The 22,341-nt window shown below is 46.5% G+C and overlaps 1 protein-coding gene and 1 long non-coding RNA gene across 2 annotated transcripts in view; one reads left to right on the forward strand and one right to left on the reverse strand.

Moving 5' to 3' along the window:
* The window catches only part of LOC143925120 (uncharacterized), a 52,596-nt gene extending 33,101 nt beyond the window's left edge, over positions 1 to 19,495 (reverse strand). Inside the window, exon 1 of the long non-coding RNA XR_013261943.1 lies at positions 19,395 to 19,495. This is a non-coding gene — a long non-coding RNA (uncharacterized LOC143925120). The remainder of the gene's footprint in view (positions 1 to 19,394) is intronic.
* LPAR4 (lysophosphatidic acid receptor 4) overlaps positions 1 to 22,341 on the forward strand; it is a 173,664-nt gene that overhangs the window by 76,972 nt on the left and 74,351 nt on the right. The gene's annotated exons all lie outside the window — the stretch shown is intronic.

Here is a 22,341-nt window from a genome sequence, read left to right on the forward strand (position 1 = left end):
CATATACTCTAGTTTTTTTGCAGGAATTAGCCCTGCTGCAAAGCATTGCATCAAAAATTTTACTTAAACGCCCCTGTTAAACAGGGGCAGAAAAATTGGGCTGCTGGCATCACCCAGAACCAAAAATGTTCTTCCAACATATCAGCGGAGGAGGAAGAGGATAGACAATCAACATAACAGGACAGTCACTCAGCATCAGCATAGGCAGTCTTGAAGGGATGTGGTATTTCAAAAAAAATTATTCGGTTACATCAGCTTCAGGTGCTTGGTAGCTGTGGGTGATCCAAGACTGATTCATCTTGATGAAGGTCAGTCGATCAACTGATTCGGTGGACAGGCGCACCCTGTGATCGGTTACGAAGCCACCAGCAGCACTGAAGGTGCGTTCCGAAAGAACGCTGGATGCAGGACAGGCCAGTAGCTCAATTGCATACTGTGCAAGCTCTGGCCAGTGATCCATCCTCAAGACCCAGTAAGCCAGAGGATTTTCAGTGGGAAAGGTGTCCAAGTCTGACCTTGCCCCTAGGTATTCCTGCACCATGTAAATTAGACGCTGGCGATGGGTGCTGGAACCAATCATACCTTGGGGCTGCGGACTAAAAAATTGTCTGAAAGCATCAGTCAGACGGCCACCTTCTCCACCGCTCCTTCTGACTGATGCCTCAGCAACACGTTGTCCAGGACCAGGAGTTTGTGACCTCCCAGTCTCTGGGAACGCGTTGCACAGAGCTTTCTGCAAGGCCTCCCGGAGATGTCTCATCCTCTGCTCCCTCTGCGATGGCAAGATAAGGTCGGCAACCTTACCCTTGTACCGTGGATCAAGGAGAGTGGCCAGCCAGTAATGGTCCCTCTCCTTGATCCGAAGAATACGAGGATCCTTCCGCAGGCTTTGCAGGATCAGGGAGGCCATGCAGCGTAGGTTAGCTGAGGCATTCGGTCCAGAGTCCTCTGGGTCACTAAGGACAACATGATCCGCAGCTACCTCCTCCCAGCCACGTACAAGTCCACGTGTTTCTTGGGACTGTAAATCATCCCTATAAGACTGCTGCTGCTGATGCTGAGTGCCAGCCTCCACCTCCATGCTGACACAATCATCCTCCTCCTCCTCTTCCTCCTCCTCACCCTCTTCCTGTGTGATGGGTGGCACAGCAGGAACACTGTCTGGATAAAGGGGGCCTTGAGAGGCAAGGAAGTCCTCCTCTTCCTGCCTCTGTTCTGCCTCAAGTGCCCTGTCCATTATTCCACGCAGCGTATGCTCCAAGAGGTGGACAAGAGGTATAGTGTCACTGATGCATGCACTGTCACTGCTCACCATCCTTGTGGCCTCCTCAAACGGTGACAGGACAGTGCATGCATCCCTGATCATGCCCCACTGGCGTGGTGAGAAAAAACCAAGCTCTCCTGACCCTGTCCTGGTGCCGTAGTCGCACAGGTACTCATTGATGGCCCTCTGCTGCGTGTGCAGCCGCTGCAGCATGGCCAATGTTGAGTTCCATCTGGTGGGCATGTCACATATAAGGCGGTTCTTGGGCAGGTTCAACTCCTTTTGGAGCTCAGCCAGCCGAGCACAGGCATTAAATGATCGGCGGAAATGCACACAGACTCTCCTGGCCTGTTTCAGGACATCCTGTAAGCCGGGGTACCTGCCCAAGAACCGCTGCACCACCAGGTTAAGGACGTGAGCTACACAGGGCACATGGGTCAGTTGTCCCTGTCGGAGGGTGGAGAGGAGGTTGGTGCCATTGTCGCAAACCACCATTCCTGGCTTAAGCTGGCGTGGCGTCAACCACCTCTCGGCCTGCCCCTGCAGAGCTGACAAAACATCCGCCCCAGTGTGGCTCCTGTCCCCCAAACAAACCAGCGCAAGCACGGCATGGCATCGTTTTGCCTGCGTACTTGCGTAGCCCCTGCAACGCCTACGGAGCACCGCTGGTTCTGAGGACAGAGCACTGGAAGAGGCCATGGAGGAAGAAGAAGAGGAGGGGGTGGAGGAGAGAGGTGTGTCACAACCAATAGTAGCATTTTGGAGGCGTGGTGGCGGAACAACCTCCAATACTACTGCACCTTGTCCTGCATCCTTCCCAGCAGCCAGAAGAGTGACCCAATGGGCCGTGAAAGACAGGTAACGTCCCTGTCCATGCCTGCTGGACCATGAGTCAGCGGTAATATGCACCTTACCGCTGACCGCCCTGTCCAGCGAGGCAAGGACATTGCCTTCCACATGCCGGTAGAGAGCCGGAATTGCCTTCCGTGAGAAAAAGTGGCGTTTGGGGACCTGCCACTGAGGAACCGCACATTGTACAAACTCACGGAAGGGGGCCGAGTCTACCAACTGAAAAGGCAGCAGTTGAAGTGCTAGCAATTTAGCCAAGCTAGCATTCAACCGCTGGGCATGTGGATGGGTGGGAGTAAATTTCTTCTGCCGGTCCAGCAGCTGGGGCAGGGACATTTGTCTGCTATAATCGGACGTGGATGTACCACTAGCAGAGTTCCCGGAAGCACTTGGCTGTGACACACCTAATTCTACACCTTCATTCCTCTCAGAGCAGGTTTCAGAGAGGACTGAAGGTCTAGTGGGGTTGGAGATGCCAGCTGATGAGGAGCATGGAGAGGTCCGCTTTGTTCTTTGGTGTGGGTCTTTGAGGTATGCTTGCCAACGAGCTGCATGGCAGGTCAACATATGTCTGGTCAAGCATGTGGTGCCCAAGCGGCTGATGTTTTGGCCACGTGAGATACGCTTGAGACATATGTTGCAAATAGCAGCGGTGCGATCTGATGCACTCGTCTCAAAAAAGGCCCACACCAAAGAACTTTTAGAATAACGCGCAGAGGAAGCGCTCTGCGCAGAGGAAGCGCTCTGCGCAGGCGGAGCTCTGCGGTGTGATTCAGTCGGTGTGCTGCCCCTAAGCTGGCCCCCGGAGGGCATCCTGCCTCGTTGGACATGTGCCTCCTCCTCCTCCTCCTCCTCCTCCCTCCTTCCAGGCACCCACGTGGAGTCAGTGCCCTCATCATCCCCTCCCTCTTCATCGCTGTAGCAAACCTGGCAGTATGCTGCAGCTTGTGGAACATGACTGCCAGATTGCTGTCCTTCTTGAGCATCCCCTCTCTCTGTGCTCACGCTACTGCCTTCCTCTAGCTGAGTGTCATCATCAGAGCCCACCAAACACTGGGCATCCTCCTGGAGCATGTACCCAACACTGTGCTCAAAGAGTTCAGGAGACTCCTCAGGAGGACGTGGTGGGTCTAGGGAAGGAGTCACTGATGATGACATTGAGAGGAGGGACGACGATGTGTTGGCAGCTGCTTTTCTACTACCCTGAGACTGGGTGAGAGAGGATGAGGAGGATGAAGAGGGCTTGGTCATCCACTCTACCAAGTCGTTGGCATGTTGCGGTTCAACATGTCCAGCTGCAGAAAAGAAGGACAAGCATGTCCCATGGCCACGTGCTGATGACAATGCACCGCGTCCACGACCAGCACTGTTGTCTCTAGACACAGAGCCTGCTTGCCCTCTTTTATCGGCTCGCGCCTGTCTGCCTCTCCTTGCTGGCCTTCCAGACATGGTAATGGCCTGAAGGGAGTTGGGTAAAACAGTAGTTGGGTAGTTTATATTGTGTTGGAGGCACACAACACCCACTAACTCCTGCAGATGCCTTTTTTATAGAACAGCAGAGTTAAAGGGGTATATACAGATGTATACTGTGCTGTGCTGGAAGCACACACAACTTCCAATAACTCCAGCAGATGTCAATCGGGCCCAAATAGAGAACAGCTATGTAGGTGGATAATAGCGGTATGTACTGGGTACAGAGCAGGCACACAGCACGCACTATCTCCTGAGTGACACTGCTGACTGCAAGCTCTATTGTTAAAGATGGACCACTAGCTATATAGGTGAGGTGAATATGACGGTGTATACTGCGGTCAGGGCACGCAGACAATAACAAGAAAACAGCAGAGTTAAAGGGGTATATACAGATGTATACTGTGCTGTGCTGGAGGCACACACAACTTCCAATAACTCCAGCAAATGACAATCGGGCTCAAATAGAGAACAGCTATGTAGGTGTATATAGTGGTATGTACTGGGTACAGAGCACGCAGACAGCACGCACTAACACTACTGACTGCAAGCTCTATTATTAAAGCTAGATCACTAGCTATATAGGTGAGGTGAATATAGTGGTGTATACTGCGGTCAGGGCACAGACAGTAACCACTACACAAGAGCAAAATAGTAAATCAGCCAAAAACGATTGGTGTGTAACTGTGTTGAAGGTACACAGAACACCCACTGCTTCAGATGCTAACAAACACTACACGAGGCCGCCTGAAAGGCAGCTTTATATAGTGTGGGGCGTGCACTACACAGTCTGAGCTATGATTGGCCACAGGCAGGATGCCTGTGGCCAACCATTGCTCTTCCCGCTACTGGCGCTGCGATTGGCCAAGCATGCGGGGTCACAGTGCATGCTTGGCCAATCGTGAGACAGCAATGCATTGCGCCATCGCAGTGCATTGTGGGCCACACGAATTTTGCCGCGAACGGCCCAAACGTTCGGAATTCGGCGAACGCACGAACGACCGATGTTCGAGTCGAACATGCGTTCGACTCGAACACGAAGCTGATCCCTACAGGGGAGCACTACTAATCCAAATCTCCAGCCGCTCCCATCCCTATAACAGTAGACAAAGCAGTTTGGGACTTTAAATGAGGCACGGGTTAGCGCCTCCATCCCGGTATTTAGCACAATAAAGAGGGAAAAGGTGGGACTTTAAAATGAAGCGGCTGAAGTGTGAGGGTCAGAAGAAGGTAATTTAATTGAATTCATAATATATGATACAGAGTAAATTCATATATATACATACATGCATGTGCCATTGTTGGGCACAAAATGTGTTATATGAAGACATCAAGGTGTATGTAAAGACACATAAAGTCAAAAAACATATATAAACAATAAATAGTATGTGGAGCAACAGCATAGCCCAAAAATGCCTCAGGGCGACATATCCGGTACCTATGTTTGTAATCACATAATGTAAACATAAATGTACTGAATTAATATTAAAAGTAACGTTGGGACGTAGTAAATATCACTGTAGCATCAAATGTAGCTCTACGCATTTCGTGGATGTATTCTCCACTCATCAGGAGCAGATGCGACAGATACCTGTAAAATATATGGATATGGTAAACCACACTCTGTATAGAGGGGAATAGGTACAGTACATAGAGTGCTTTCAAAAGAGATTAACTAAGCATATCTACCATCCCCGGCAGCGAACACAGCAAACAGTAACTGGTCCATGGTGCGTCGGAGGCGCAGATCGCCCCCCCCGGGAGCTGAGGCGGCATATTTGGGCGACGGATATAGTGAACAGGTGCCTGGTAAAAGAAATGTAATAAACTAAAAAAAATAAAAAAAATTGTAAATGTGTGGGACAAAAAAATGAATCTACAAAAATTACATGATAATGAGAAATAGTGTATGGGAATAAGAGTGTATGGAATTAAAATATAGGAAGAGTGTTAGAACAATGCGAGTGAAAACTAGAGGATGAAGTATAGACATATACCGTATATACTCGAGTATAGGCCGACCCGAATATAAGCCGAGGCCCCCAATTTACCCCCAAAAAAACTGGCAAACTTATTGACTCGTGTATAAGCCGAGGGTAAGACATGCCTGTCCATCCCTGTGTGTGTGTCCGTCCATCCTTGTGTGTCCGTCCATCCCTGTGTGTCCGTCCATCCCTGTGTGTCCGTCCATCCATCCCTGTGTGTGTGTGTGTCCATCCATCCATCCATCCCTGTGTGTGTGTGTCTCCATCCATCCATCCATCCATCCCTGTGTGTGTGTGTCTCCATCCATCCATCCATCCCTGTGTGTGTGTGTATCCATCCGTGTGTGTGTGTGTGTGTGTGTGTGTGTGTGTGTGTGTGTGTGTGTGTGTGTGTGTGTGTGTGTGTCCAGCCTACCTGTGTCCCGAGCCTTTGTCCCGAGCCTCCGTCCCGTGCCTTGCCTCCTTGCCTCCGTGCCTTGCCGCCGTGCCTTGCCTCCGTCCCGTCCCGTCCCGTCCCGTGCCGTGCCTTGCCTTGCCTCCGTCCCGTGCCCTCTTCGTCGGCGCCTCGGCGGCCATTGTAAAATTCAAAAGCTGCGCCGCCGCCTTCGCCTGTGATAGGCGGAACACTGAATTTCCCAGCAGCCTGTGTTCCGCCTATCACGTACATCGTATCATCCTCGTCCGTAGTACGAGGATGATACGATGTCCGTGATAGGCGGAACACAGGCTGCTGGGAAATTCAGTGTTCCGCCTATCACAGGCGAAGGCGGAGCCGGAGGCGCGGCTTTTGAATTATAGAATGGCCGCTGTCTGTCTGCTCGACACGCTGATCGAGCGGGCAGACAGCGATGACTCGAGTATAAGCCGAGGGGGGCACTTTCAGCCTCAAAAAAGAGGCTGAAAATCTCGGCTTATACTCGAGTATATACGGTATGTTGGTTGTGATGTGCCTGCAGAGGTATAAAAAGGATGAACAGTGTGGTAAGAGTGTGGGGTGTGAATGAAGTGAGCCAAAGCAGAGGAAGTGCTGGTGAGTGTGGTGAAAGGGTAAAAAAGTAAAACAAGTGAGTGTATGGGTGATAAAAATAAAATAAAATATGAAGTGATATAACAAGGGTGGGCAAACAAAAACATAAAAATAACAACCAAAGTGAATCCAGGACCAAATTACACCTACCCGATAGCTGAAAGCCCAGCATCACCCAGTAAGAAATCAACTGGTGTGCAGGAACCACAGGAGGAGACCGGCTGTGTCAACAGCCATCCTCAACTGGGAAAGCCCAAATACAAGCCGCCAGCGCCACGTGTGTGAACCGAGGGGGGGGGGAGGGGCGCCAACACTAGAGCAGGTGGAGCCGCCCAGCAATTGGCGCCGACCAAACACCCCCGTCAGGGTCACGTAGGTGGTACCTGCGGCGTCAGCGCGATGACGTGAAAAAAAAAAAAAACCCACGCAAAACGTGGCGCCGATGCCCGGAGGGACAACCACCCGAACCTCCCGGACATAAAAATTAATGTACAGGGAGGAGGGGGAGGAGCCCACAATGTGCATCGCAGCTCCCATAGGTGAGGAAAAGGGGCCACCAACGCCACCAACGTTGCCAGCGGCCAAATGCAGATCACCACCAGGGACATAGACATGCATAATTTAAAAGACATGAGTATTCATGTATAACCATAGGAATTGTACCGGAGATGTCATATTAAATACTTAGTAGACTTGTTGTCAACATACACCAATAGGCCAAGTCCGTTCTTGGCTGTACCCGATGTGCATATCCCTGTAGGGCATATGGACATCTAAAGAATGACCCTAACACATGGATAGCAGGGGAGCACTACTAATCCAAATCTCCAGCCGCTCCCATCCCTATAACAGTAGACAAAGCAGTTTGGGACTTTAAATGAGGCACGGGTTAGCGCCTCCATCCCGGTATTTAGCACAATAAAGAGGGAAAAGGTGGGACTTTAAAATGAAGCGGCTGAAGTGTGAGGGTCAGAAGAAGGTAATTTAATTGAATTCATAATATATGATACAGAGTAAATTCATATATATACATACATGCATGTGCCATTGTTGGGCACAAAATGTGTTATATGAAGACATCAAGGTGTATGTAAAGACACATAAAGTCAAAAAACATATATAAACAATAAATAGTATGTGGAGCAACAGCATAGCCCAAAAATGCCTCAGGGCGACATATCCGGTACCTATGTTTGTAATCACATAATGTAAACATAAATGTACTGAATTAATATTAAAAGTAACGTCGGGACGTAGTAAATATCACTGTAGCATCAAATGTAGCTCTACGCATTTCGTGGATGTATTCTCCACTCATCAGGAGCAGATGCGACAGATACCTGTAAAATATATGGATATGGTAAACCACACTCTGTATAGAGGGGAATAGGTACAGTACATAGAGTGCTTTCAAAAGAGATTAACTAAGCATATCTACCATCCCCGGCAGCGAACACAGCAAACAGTAACTGGTCCATGGTGCGTCAGAGGCGCAGATCGCCCCCCCCGGGAGCTGAGGCGGCATATTTGGGCGACGGATATAGTGAACAGGTGCCTGGTAAAAGAAATGTAATAAACTAAAAAAAATAAAAAAAATTGTAAATGTGTGGGACAAAAAAATGAATCTACAAAAATTACATGATAATGAGAAATAGTGTATGGGAATAAGAGTGTATGGAATTAAAATATAGGAAGAGTGTTAGAACAATGCGAGTGAAAACTAGAGGATGAAGTATAGACATATATGTTGGTTGTGATGTGCCTGCAGAGGTATAAAAAGGATGAACAGTGTGGTAAGAGTGTGGGGTGTGAATGAAGTGAGCCAAAGCAGAGGAAGTGCTGGTGAGTGTGGTGAAAGGGTAAAAAAGTAAAACAAGTGAGTGTATGGGTGATAAAAATAAAATAAAATATGAAGTGATATAACAAGGGTGGGCAAACAAAAACATAAAAATAACAACCAAAGTGAATCCAGGACCAAATTACACCTACCCGATAGCTGAAAGCCCAGCATCACCCAGTAAGAAATCAACTGGTGTGCAGGAACCACAGGAGGAGACCGGCTGTGTCAACAGCCATCCTCAACTGGGAAAGCCCAAATACAAGCCGCCAGCGCCACGTGTGTGAACCGAGGGGGGGGGGGGGGAGGGGCGCCAACACTAGAGCAGGTGGAGCCGCCCAGCAATTGGCGCCGACCAAACACCCCCGTCAGGGTCACGTAGGTGGTACCTGCGGCGTCAGCGCAATGACGTGAAAAAAAAAAAAAAAAACCCACGTGACGCGCACGGCGCGCAAAACGTGGCGCCGATGCACGGAGGGACAACCACCCGAACCTCCCGGACATAAAAATTAATGTACAGGGAGGAGGGGGAGGAGCCCACAATGTGCATCGCAGCTCCCATAGGTGAGGAAAAGGGGCCACCAACGCCACCAACGTTGCCAGCGGCCAAATGCAGATCACCACCAGGGACATAGACATGCATAATTTTAAAGACATGAGTATTCATGTATAACCATAGGAATTGTACCGGAGATGTCATATTAAATACTTAGTAGACTTGTTGTCAACATACACCAATAGGCCAAGTCCGTTCTTGGCTGTACCCGATGTGCATATCCCTGTAGGGCATATGGACATCTAAAGAATGACCCTAACACATGGATAGCAGGGGAGCACTACTAATCCAAATCTCCAGCCGCTCCCATCCCTATAACAGTAGACAAAGCAGTTTGGGACTTTAAATGAGGCACGGGTTAGCGCCTCCATCCCGGTATTTAGCACAATAAAGAGGGAAAAGGTGGGACTTTAAAATGAAGCGGCTGAAGTGTGAGGGTCAGAAGAAGGTAATTTAATTGAATTCATAATATATGATACAGAGTAAATTCATATATATACATACATGCATGTGCCATTGTTGGGCACAAAATGTGTTATATGAAGACATCAAGGTGTATGTAAAGACACATAAAGTCCAAAAACATATATAAACAATAAATAGTATGTGGAGCAACAGCATAGCCCAAAAATGCCTCAGGGCGACATATCCGGTACCTATGTTTGTAATCACATAATGTAAACATAAATGTACTGAATTAATATTAAAAGTAACGTCGGGACGTAGTAAATATCACTGTAGCATCAAATGTAGCTCTACGCATTTCGTGGATGTATTCTCCACTCATCAGGAGCAGATGCGACAGATACCTGTAAAATATATGGATATGGTAAACCACACTCTGTATAGAGGGGAATAGGTACAGTACATAGAGTGCTTTCAAAAGAGATTAACTAAGCATATCTACCATCCCCGGCAGCGAACACAGCAAACAGTAACTGGTCCATGGTGCGTCGGAGGCGCAGATCGCCCCCCCCGGGAGCTGAGGCGGCATATTTGGGCGACGGATATAGTGAACAGGTGCCTGGTAAAAGAAATGTAATAAACTAAAAAAAATAAAAAAAATTGTAAATGTGTGGGACAAAAAAATGAATCTACAAAAATTACATGATAATGAGAAATAGTGTATGGGAATAAGAGTGTATTGAATTAAAATATAGGAAGAGTGTTAGAACAATGCGAGTGAAAACTAGAGGATGAAGTATAGACATATATGTTGGTTGTGATGTGCCTGCAGAGGTATAAAAAGGATGAACAGTGTGGTAAGAGTGTGGGGTGTGAATGAAGTGAGCCAAAGCAGAGGAAGTGCTGGTGAGTGTGGTGAAAGGGTAAAAAAGTAAAACAAGTGAGTGTATGGGTGATAAAAATAAAATAAAATATGAAGTGATATAACAAGGGTGGGCAAACAAAAACATAAAAATAACAACCAAAGTGAATCCAGGACCAAATTACACCTACCCGATAGCTGAAAGCCCAGCATCACCCAGTAAGAAATCAACTGGTGTGCAGGAACCACAGGAGGAGACCGGCTGTGTCAACAGCCATCCTCAACTGGGAAAGCCCAAATACAAGCCGCCAGCGCCACGTGTGTGAACCGAGGGGGGGGGGGGGGAGGGGCGCCAACACTAGAGCAGGTGGAGCCGCCCAGCAATTGGCGCCGACCAAACACCCCCGTCAGGGTCACGTAGGTGGTACCTGCGGCGTCAGCGCGATGACGTGAAAAAAAAAAAAAAAAAAAAACCCACGTGACGCGCACGGCGCGCAAAACGTGGCGCCGATGCACGGAGGGACAACCACCCGAACCTCCCGGACATAAAAATTAATGTACAGGGAGGAGGGGGAGGAGCCCACAATGTGCATCGCAGCTCCCATAGGTGAGGAAAAGGGGCCACCAACGCCACCAACGTTGCCAGCGGCCAAATGCAGATCACCAACAGGTACATAGACATGCATAATTTAAAAGACATGAGTATTCATGTATAACCATAGGAATTGTACCGGAGATGTCATATTAAATACTTAGTAGACTTGTTGTCAACATACACCAATAGGCCAAGTCCGTTCTTGGCTGTACCCGATGTGCATATCCCTGTAGGGCATATGGACATCTAAAGAATGACCCTAACACATGGATAGCAGGGGAGCACTACTAATCCAAATCTCCAGCCGCTCCCATCCCTATAACAGTAGACAAAGCAGTTTGGGACTTTAAATGAGGCACGGGTTAGCGCCTCCATCCCGGTATTTAGCACAATAAAGAGGGAAAAGGTGGGACTTTAAAATGAAGCGGCTGAAGTGTGAGGGTCAGAAGAAGGTAATTTAATTGAATTCATAATATATGATACAGAGTAAATTCATATATATACATACATGCATGTGCCATTGTTGGGCACAAAATGTGTTATATGAAGACATCAAGGTGTATGTAAAGACACATAAAGTCAAAAAACATATATAAACAATAAATAGTATGTGGAGCAACAGCATAGCCCAAAAATGCCTCAGGGCGACATATCCGGTACCTATGTTTGTAATCACATAATGTAAACATAAATGTACTGAATTAATATTAAAAGTAACGTCGGGACGTAGTAAATATCACTGTAGCATCAAATGTAGCTCTACGCATTTCGTGGATGTATTCTCCACTCATCAGGAGCAGATGCGACAGATACCTGTAAAATATATGGATATGGTAAACCACACTCTGTATAGAGGGGAATAGGTACAGTACATAGAGTGCTTTCAAAAGAGATTAACTAAGCATATCTACCATCCCCGGCAGCGAACACAGCAAACAGTAACTGGTCCATGGTGCGTCGGAGGCGCAGATCGCCCCCCCCCGGGAGCTGAGGCGGCATATTTGGGCGACGGATATAGTGAACAGGTGCCTGGTAAAAGAAATGTAATAAACTAAAAAAAATAAAAAAAATTGTAAATGTGTGGGACAAAAAAATGAATCTACAAAAATTACATGATAATGAGAAATAGTGTATGGGAATAAGAGTGTATGGAATTAAAATATAGGAAGAGTGTTAGAACAATGCGAGTGAAAACTAGAGGATGAAGTATAGACATATATGTTGGTTGTGATGTGCCTGCAGAGGTATAAAAAGGATGAACAGTGTGGTAAGAGTGTGGGGTGTGAATGAAGTGAGCCAAAGCAGAGGAAGTGCTGGTGAGTGTGGTGAAAGGGTAAAAAAGTTAAACAAGTGAGTGTATGGGTGATAAAAATAAAATAAAATATGAAGTGATATAACAAGGGTGGGCAAACAAAAACATAAAAATAACAACCAAAGTGAATCCAGGACCAAATTACACCTACCCGATAGCTGAAAGCCCAGCATCACCCAGTAAGAAATCAACTGGTGTGCAGGAACCACAGGAGGAGACCGGCTGTGTCAACAGCCATCCGCAACTGGGAAAGCCCAAATACAAGCCGCCAGCGCCACGTGTGTGAACCGAGGGGGGGGGGGAGGGGCGCCAACACTAGAGCAGGTGGAGCCGCCCAGCAATTGGCGCCGACCAAACACCCCCGTCAGGGTCACGTAGGTGGTACCTGCGGCGTCAGCGCGATGACGTGAAAAAAAAAAAAAAAAAAAAACCCACGTGACGCGCACGGCGCGCAAAACGTGGCGCCGATGCACGGAGGGACAACCACCCGAACCTCCCGGACATAAAAATTAATGTACAGGGAGGAGCGCTGACGCCGCAGGTACCACCTACGTGACCCTGACGGGGGTGTTTGGTCGGCGCCAATTGCTGGGCGGCTCCACCTGCTCTAGTGTTGGCGCCCCTCCCCCCCCCCCCTCGGTTCACACACGTGGCGCTGGCGGCTTGTATTTGGGCTTTCCCAGTTGAGGATGGCTGTTGACACAGCCGGTCTCCTCCTGTGGTTCCTGCACACCAGTTGATTTCTTACTGGGTGATGCTGGGCTTTCAGCTATCGGGTAGGTGTAATTTGGTCCTGGATTCACTTTGGTTGTTATTTTTATGTTTTTGTTTGCCCACCCTTGTTATATCACTTCATATTTTATTTTATTTTTATCACCCATACACTCACTTGTTTTACTTTTTTACCCTTTCACCACACTCACCAGCACTTCCTCTGCTTTGGCTCACTTCATTCACACCCCACACTCTTACCACACTGTTCATCCTTTTTATACCTCTGCAGGCACATCACAACCAACATATATGTCTATACTTCATCCTCTAGTTTTCACTCGCATTGTTCTAACACTCTTCCTATATTTTAATTCCATACACTCTTATTCCCATACACTATTTCTCATTATCATGTAATTTTTGTAGATTCATTTTTTTGTCCCACACATTTACAATTTTTTTTATTTTTTTTAGTTTATTACATTTCTTTTACCAGGCACCTGTTCACTATATCCGTCGCCCAAATATGCCGCCTCAGCTCCCGGGGGGGGCGATCTGCGTCTCCGACGCACCATGGACCAGTTACTGTTTGCTGTGTTCGCTGCCGGGGATGGTAGATATGCTTAGTTAATCTCTTTTGAAAGCACTCTATGTACTGTACCTATTCCCCTCTATACAGAGTGTGGTTTACCATATCCATATATTTTACAGGTATCTGTCGCATCTGCTCCTGATGAGTGGAGAATACATCCACGAAATGCGTAGAGCTACATTTGATGCTACAGTGATATTTACTACGTCCCGACGTTACTTTTAATATTAATTCAGTACATTTATGTTTACATTATGTGATTACAAACATAGGTACCGGATATGTCGCCCTGAGGCATTTTTGGGCTATGCTGTTGCTCCACATACTATTTATTGTTTATATATGTTTTTTGACTTTATGTGTCTTTACATACACCTTGATGTCTTCATATAACACATTTTGTGCCCAACAATGGCACATGCATGTATGTATATATATGAATTTACTCTGTATCATATATTATGAATTCAATTAAATTACCTTCTTCTGACCCTCACACTTCAGCCGCTTCATTTTAAAGTCCCACCTTTTCCCTCTTTATTGTGCTAAATACCGGGATGGAGGCGCTAACCCGTGCCTCATTTAAAGTCCCAAACTGCTTTGTCTACTGTTATAGGGATGGGAGCGGCTGGAGATTTGGATTAGTAGTGCTCCCCTGCTATCCATGTGTTAGGGTCATTCTTTAGATGTCCATATGCCCTACAGGGATATGCACATTGGGTACAGCCAAGAACGGACTTGGCCTATTGGTGTATGTTGACAACAAGTCTACTAAGTATTTAATATGACATCTCCGGTACAATTCCTATGGTTATACATGAATACTCATGTCTTTTAAATTATGCATGTCTATGTCCCTGGTGGTGATCTGCATTTGGCCGCTGGCAACATTGGTGGCGTTGGTGGCCCCTTTTCCTCACCTATGGGAGCTGCGATGCACATTGTGGGCTCCTCCCCCTCCTCCCTGTACATTAATTTTTATGTCCGGGAGGTTCGGGTGGTTGTCCCTCCGTGCATCGGCGCCACGTTTTGCGCGCCGTGCGCGTCACGTGGGTTTTTTTTTTTTTTTTTCACGTCATCGCGCTGACGCCGCAGGTACCACCTACGTGACCCTGACGGGGGTGTTTGGTCGGCGCCAATTGCTGGGCGGCTCCACCTGCTCTAGTGTTGGCGCCCCTCCCCCCCCCCCCTCGGTTCACACACGTGGCGCTGGCGGCTTGTATTTGGGCTTTCCCAGTTGAGGATGGCTGTTGACACAGCCGGTCTCCTCCTGTGGTTCCTGCACACCAGTTGATTTCTTACTGGGTGATGCTGGGCTTTCAGCTATCGGGTAGGTGTAATTTGGTCCTGGATTCACTTTGGTTGTTATTTTTATGTTTTTGTTTGCCCACCCTTGTTATATCACTTCATATTTTATTTTATTTTTATCACCCATACACTCACTTGTTTTACTTTTTTACCCTTTCACCACACTCACCAGCACTTCCTCTGCTTTGGCTCACTTCATTCACACCCCACACTCTTACCACACTGTTCATCCTTTTTATACCTCTGCAGGCACATCACAACCAACATATATGTCTATACTTCATCCTCTAGTTTTCACTCGCATTGTTCTAACACTCTTCCTATATTTTAATTCCATACACTCTTATTCCCATACACTATTTCTCATTATCATGTAATTTTTGTAGATTCATTTTTTTGTCCCACACATTTACAATTTTTTTTATTTTTTTTAGTTTATTACATTTCTTTTACCAGGCACCTGTTCACTATATCCGTCGCCCAAATATGCCGCCTCAGCTCCCGGGGGGGGCGATCTGCGCCTCCGACGCACCATGGACCAGTTACTGTTTGCTGTGTTCGCTGCCGGGGATGGTAGATATGCTTAGTTAATCTCTTTTGAAAGCACTCTATGTACTGTACCTATTCCCCTCTATACAGAGTGTGGTTTACCATATCCATATATTTTACAGGTATCTGTCGCATCTGCTCCTGATGAGTGGAGAATACATCCACGAAATGCGTAGAGCTACATTTGATGCTACAGTGATATTTACTACGTCCCGACGTTACTTTTAATATTAATTCAGTACATTTATGTTTACATTATGTGATTACAAACATAGGTACCGGATATGTCGCCCTGAGGCATTTTTGGGCTATGCTGTTGCTCCACATACTATTTATTGTTTATATATGTTTTTGGACTTTATGTGTCTTTACATACACCTTGATGTCTTCATATAACACATTTTGTGCCCAACAATGGCACATGCATGTATGTATATATATGAATTTACTCTGTATCATATATTATGAATTCAATTAAATTACCTTCTTCTGACCCTCACACTTCAGCCGCTTCATTTTAAAGTCCCACCTTTTCCCTCTTTATTACACCAATGATTTTTGCATCCGGCAGGCTTTTAAGGGTATAGGAGGACTCTTAGGAGTAAGGGCACTCAACGTCCTGTTTCATTTGCTTTTTTCCTGGACATTTTTCTTCAGTTGGATTCTCAGTGTTCATTGGGCTACAAGTTTCAATTGTTCAAGGTGTCTTTTGCCATTGCGTTCCTTGGAGCGTTATGGGTGAGTGAACTGTTTAACACTTCCACAAGTGCACAATGGGGTCTGCTGGCTCAGGTGTTCTCCTTTACAGCTGATTTGTCTATGGATCAGATGATCAAAAAATGATCAAGTGAGGGTACACAATTTATTCCATTTTTTTTATTTTACTAGTAATGCCGGTGATCTGAAGGGACTGTGACATTGCGGCAGACAGTTCGGACACCTAACTGACATTTTTTACACTTTTTTGGGAACCAGTAACATTATTACATTGATAGGTGATAAAAATATGAACTGACATTGTACTAATGACACTGGCAGGGAAGGGGTTAAAATCAGGGGCGATCAAGGGCTTAACTGGGTTCCCTGGGTGTGTTTACTAACTTTATGGGGGATGGACTGCTTGGGACAACACACATATCTGTCTTACTGAAAGACAAGATCTCCTGATAAAATGGAGATCTGCCTTGTTCACACAGGCAGATCCCAGTTCTGTCTCTGTAGGGAATAATCGCAGGCGGCCGGCAGACATCAAGTCCACTGGACCCACTCCCTGCTGGCCAATCAGCGTGCATACGCCCACAGCAAGCTGTGTAAGATTAGTGTCGCCCAGCCAGCTTGCTGCAGTGTAACTGCGACGGCTGGTCAGCAACTGGTTAAATGCACTTTGTGGCTGCAAGCTATGGCTGCGACACCGGGCAATACAATTTTTTTATAGGCGTCCCCCCCCCATACATACCAGACCCTTATCCGAGCATGCAGCCTGGTTGGTCAGGAAAGGGGGGATGTGCGAGCGCCCCCCCCGAGCCATATTAGGCCTCATGTTCTCAATATGAGGGAGTGCTTCTCTGCCCTCCAACCCCAAAGCACCTTGTACCCATGTTGATGGAAACAAGGGCCTCTTCTTGACAACCCTAGGCTGTGGTTGTGGGGGTCTGCAGGCAGGGGGCTTAACTGAATCTGGAAGCCCCATTTAACAAGGGGGCCCCCAGATCCCAGACTCCCCCCATGTGAATGAGTATGAGGTGCATAATATCCCTACCCATTCACCAAAAAAGTGTCAAGAATAAATAAAAACACACACATACATATTTTCAAATTCCTTTATTAAAAATAAAAAAAAACAATGTCCCCCCAATGTAGATCCATTGTCAATCATGCCTTAAAAAAATGCTCCGCCTGCAACGGAGGTGAACCGGCTACTGCAGGATCTGCCATTAGACAGTTCTTATATAGGTATGGGGCGGAGCCGCCTGGCAATGTCACTTGGTGGCACCACCCCCTTGTGATGTCACAACACAGCATGCACTGGATTTGTCTAAAACAGTGTTTGTGTTTTTTTTCTTATTGACACTTTTTTTGGTGAATGAGTAGGGATGCAATGTACCCCTACTCATTCATGAGGGGGGAGGGGTGCAGGATCTGGGGGCCTCCTTATTAAAGAGGGCTTTCAGATTCTGATAAGCCCCCTGCCCAAAGACTCCCACAAACACCGACCAGGGTTGTGGGGAAGAGGCCCTTGTCCCCACCCCCATGTTGAGGGCACGTGGCCTGATATGGTTCAGGATGAGGGAAGCACTCGCTCATCATATCCCTTACCTGGTCTGCCAGGCTGCATGCTCATATAAAGGTCTGGTATGGATCTTGGGGGGACTCAACTGTTATTTTTTTTTGTTTTGACATTTTGGCATGGTGTTCCCCTTAAAATCCATGTCAGACCCAAAGGGCCTACTGTGGATTTTCCATATATTTTTTTTCCTTTATTCAATTGTTAGCAGGGAAGCCTATTGACAGCTGATGACTCATTGGTTGTTAAGGATGCGGCGGCCAACTTCCCCCCCGCTCTTTAATGACCAGCTTTCACTATAACCTGACTGTGCACCCCGCAAATTTGCGTGTTCGCTGAATGGGCGCACAGGCGATGTTTGGGCTGAACATTTGCTCTGCACGAATCGTTCTTCTAATACTATTCAGTGTTCATTGGATAGGGGTTCCAGGCATGATGCCGAAACAGGGTGGTGCATGAAGTGAATTGCTTCATTAGGCTAGATAAACCCACCTGATATTTTGTTGCTGCATGTTAATGGGCATAATTTGGAAGTTAGTTCTATGCACGAGCTGATTTACAATATTAAATTAGATTTTCTGAGGCTCCACATGGCTTTTCTAGACATGCTGATCACATGTTCAGATATTGTTGGCTGTACAACCTGGCCTCTAGTCAGACCAGTTGAGAAGGTTAACAAAGCTCACGTTAAAGTGAATAAGGAAGCGGGCAGGTTTGTGGTTCACAAGAGAGGTTTGGTCATCTGGCATTTGGAGTTAGAAGTCACCATTTGGCAGTATTTTCCAGTTGATGGTGTGCACTTGAATGCTTTGGGCACTGACATGCAGTTTCTGGGGTTCCAAGAGGGTGTAAAGGTTTGAGCAAGGGTAAGGGCTTACCCTTGCATGCTGTGGTGGTTGTTGGTCTTTGGAGGATGTAAAATTCAGGGCTAATAGAATGGTTTCAGACCCATCAGTCGTATGGTTTTCTTGGGACATTCCTGTTAAATATGGGTTAACTTAGAATATGGAAAATGGAGTTTGCTGTGGTTTGTGAGTATTGTCTCCGAGCCACTGTGTTGCAGCTGAGGGCCTATTATAATGAAGTGTTCTTGCAAAAGATAATGAGAAGTGTTGGGTGCTTTCAAAAATCTGCAAGCTTTGTCTGTTTCTGATTTAGGCTTGGTTTACACTGATGTAAATCTGACGTGATCCAAAAGGCATAGATTTTCATTAAATCTGAAAATACATTGTTTTCTATGAAGGCCTTTCACATCAAAGCAGTGCAATTTTGATCTGGTTAAAAAAAGGATCCTGTGCAAATTTAGTGCGGATGCGGTGCAAATTTTATCTCCAGCTGTCATGATATTCCAGCATTTTGGTGCAGGTGGAAGACACAAGTACACCCTGAATGTTCTGAGAATTGTCATACAAATTTTCCTAAGACTTTTCCTAATATTTTTAGTTTGAAATTCTATCCATCTGTGACCAACTAAACTGTAGCATACAAAGTGTTCATAATGTCACATTGATTGATAGACATGAGGAATGGTGGGTGTTCCTTAGCAATGCTTTATTGTCACACACCTTTTCATATCTTCCAACATCAGCCTTTTTTGCAGCTCTTAGCAAAAAGAGGTATTTGGTGCTGGGGTTAAAATGTATCTTAAATGGATAAAGCTGGCAACTCTCTTGTGCTGGCAATTTGTGAAATCGCCACCTTCATGTGTGTTCCTCCACACATTGCTCTCCAATGTGCTCTCCAACACCTCCAGTCACATGCAATAAAGCTTTGAAAGCCTCTTACCAGAATGTTTAGACCATTAAATGGTCAATGTCGCTTTAAATAAGTTGGGTATCCAATGGTATCCACACAGCAACTCCACTCTTCATTAACGGATTTTACTGGTAAACCAAAAAGGAATAAAGAAGGTTGAAACCACAGTGAACGTAAAAAATTTAAAAAAAACTGATTTTATTAAAAAATATAGAATGCACTCACAAATATGAACGGATAATTGATTTGTATTGTCCCACAAACAAGCAGAACAGGCAGATCTTCCAAAGCATCAGTGTTGTGTGTGATGACATCATGTTGTTGCGTGGCATCACGTAAAACACCAATGTGAGTCTGCCGTTGGAAGATATGGGACCATACATACAGCTGCATCTACAAACAACAACATGTAGTCATGTACTGGGTTCAGTGGCACACAAAAAGTAGGACACATCTGCATCCAGGGTTGTATACTGTATTTTTACAGATTGTACGCAAATAAATGCATGTAAGCGAATGCACATAGAGTCATTAGAAGAATTGTATAGGCCCAAATGCTACATGCCTTTAAACGCAAATATTTTAGGCATGTATATTACGTAGGCTAGCTCTTCTGCGCTCTACCACCAAAAACAAATACATTGTTTTCTATGAAGGCCTTTCACATCAGGCCGCGTACACACGCGCGGACTGTTCGCCCAACTTTGTCCGTCCAACAGTTTCGGCAAACAGTCCGCTCAAACTTAGCATGGACGGACATGGCCACACACGACGGACGAACAGTTTGCTGAAACCGTGCGCGATGACGTGAACGGCACGTACGACGGGACGAAAAATACGACGTCCTATACACTGCAATGCAACCTTCCGACGTGGAAATCCTTTCTGAGCATGCGCGAGACTTAGTTGGCCGAACAAGCCTACACACGAGCGAACAGTCCGCTGAAACCTTGTTTCAGCGGACAGTTTTTCGGAATTTCCGTAAGACCTTGTTCGTCCAACTGTCCGCTGAAACTGTCCGCTGAAGCCCCACACACGAGCGGACTGTCCGCCCAAACACTGTTCAGCGGACAAGGTTGGGCGAACAGTCCGCGCGTGTGTACGCGGCCTCAAAGCAGTGCAATTTGATCTGGTTAAAAAAAGGATCCTGTGCAAATTTAGTGTGGAAATTCTGTGCAGAAAATATGCATATGTCCGTGTGACTGAACCTTCAAAAACACATTATGGCATGCATTTTATGCATTTAGTAGAAAAGTCAATACACGTTTAAATAAGAAGCCAAGACAGTAAAGTGTGATATACAATACTACAACATAAAAACAAATTATTTATTCCTCCTTTCAAGTCTCTACATTTGTTAATAAACCATGGGCTACTAGGAGACATGTAATCAATATAACAACACAGTATCCGGTAATCTCCTTTTATGTATGCTGACAGCCTCTGTGACCTTACGTTGACTAATTCAACACATTTACCAGTCAGTGCATATTGCTTGCACCATCATTCTTCAACATTCCATCAGTGAGCGTCCACCCCCCCTCTTGAACCATACCAGGCAACATGCCCTCAACATAGGGGTGTGGGTGCTTTGGGGCAGGGAGGGCCCTGCACCTCCACCCCAAAACACCTTCTCCCCATGTTGATGAGAACAAGGGCCTCTTCCTGATAACCCTGGCCGTTGGCTGTTGGGGACTGCGGGTGGAGGGCTTATCTGAATCTGGAAGCACCCTTTAACAAGGGGGCCCCCAGATCCTGCCCACCCATTCACCTAAAAAAAGTGTCAAAAATAAAACACAGTACACAGGTTTCTTTAAGTAATTTATTAAGGCAGCTCCGGCATCTCTTACGATTTTTTCTCCCCTCTCTGGCTCTTCTCCACTCTCCGCTGATGTCTTCTAGCCCAGTGGTCATCAACCCCATCCTCAGGGCCCACTAACAGGCCAGGTTTTAAGTATTACCTTGGGGAGATGCAGACTAGAATACTACAATCATTGAGCAGCAAATTATATCACCTGTGATGTATTTCAGTTATCTTGCAAACCTTGCCTGTTACTGAACCCTGAGAACAGGGTTGATGACCACTGTTCTAGCCCTCTCTGGTTCTTCTCCCTCTGTCTACTGTCTTCTGTCTCTGCCGCTTCTTCTCCGCTGTCTTCTTGCTCTTTTGCTGGGTTCCCTTTGCTGTCTTCTCCATCTGTTCTTCTTCAGATGTTGACTTGATGCTCGCTCCCACTCTAATGCTGGATGCACGGTGTGCCACTACTTATATTGGTATAGGGCGGGGTCAACAGATTGACATCATCCTGAGGCCCCGCCAACCTTTGACGTCACTGCCCCAACATGTCTCTGGGTGACGTCACCCAGTGACCCCGCCCTATGCCAATATAAGTAGATGCACACCGTGCACCCAGCATTAGAGTGGGAAAGAGCCTTGAGTCAGGGCCCCCCTGCCCCAAAGCAACCACCCCCCCATGTTGAGGGCATGTGGCCTTGTATGGTTCAGGAGGGGGTGGGGGCTCACTCGTCCCCACCCCCTTTCCTGACCTGCCAGGCTGCGTGCTCGGATAAGGGTCTGGTATGCATCTTGTGGGGGGATCTGTCACATTCTCCTGCTATGCGAATTGGATGCAGGGAAACCTGCATCCAGATTGCATAGGTGTGAACCCAGCCTTACACACTTCTTGTCCTAGGGAGACTATGCTCACTCACTGCACTGTATCTTTGGAGTGAACCATGTTTGTCACCTCAGGCTGTTCTCCTGATTTATTACATGAGAGCAGAGAGATTTGTAGTTCAGCAAAGATAGCTTGGAAGGATGATAAAATTGTGATTTCAGTTCCACTCACAAAAAATTATCAAGGCACTACATTTCAGATAAGGTCAATAGTTATTTTTTTGTTGTTTCTGTGCTTGCTAAAAACGTGCTTTGGTCTGAAAAAAATGTAAATGACTGCAGCCACCACATCTACCAGCT

The sequence above is a fragment of the Lithobates pipiens genome, unplaced genomic scaffold (genome assembly GCF_037356315.1).
Source record: "Lithobates pipiens isolate NorthernLeopardFrog02 unplaced genomic scaffold, aLitPip1_a1.2 Scaffold_1, whole genome shotgun sequence".
Lineage (NCBI taxonomy): Eukaryota > Metazoa > Chordata > Amphibia > Anura > Ranidae > Lithobates > Lithobates pipiens.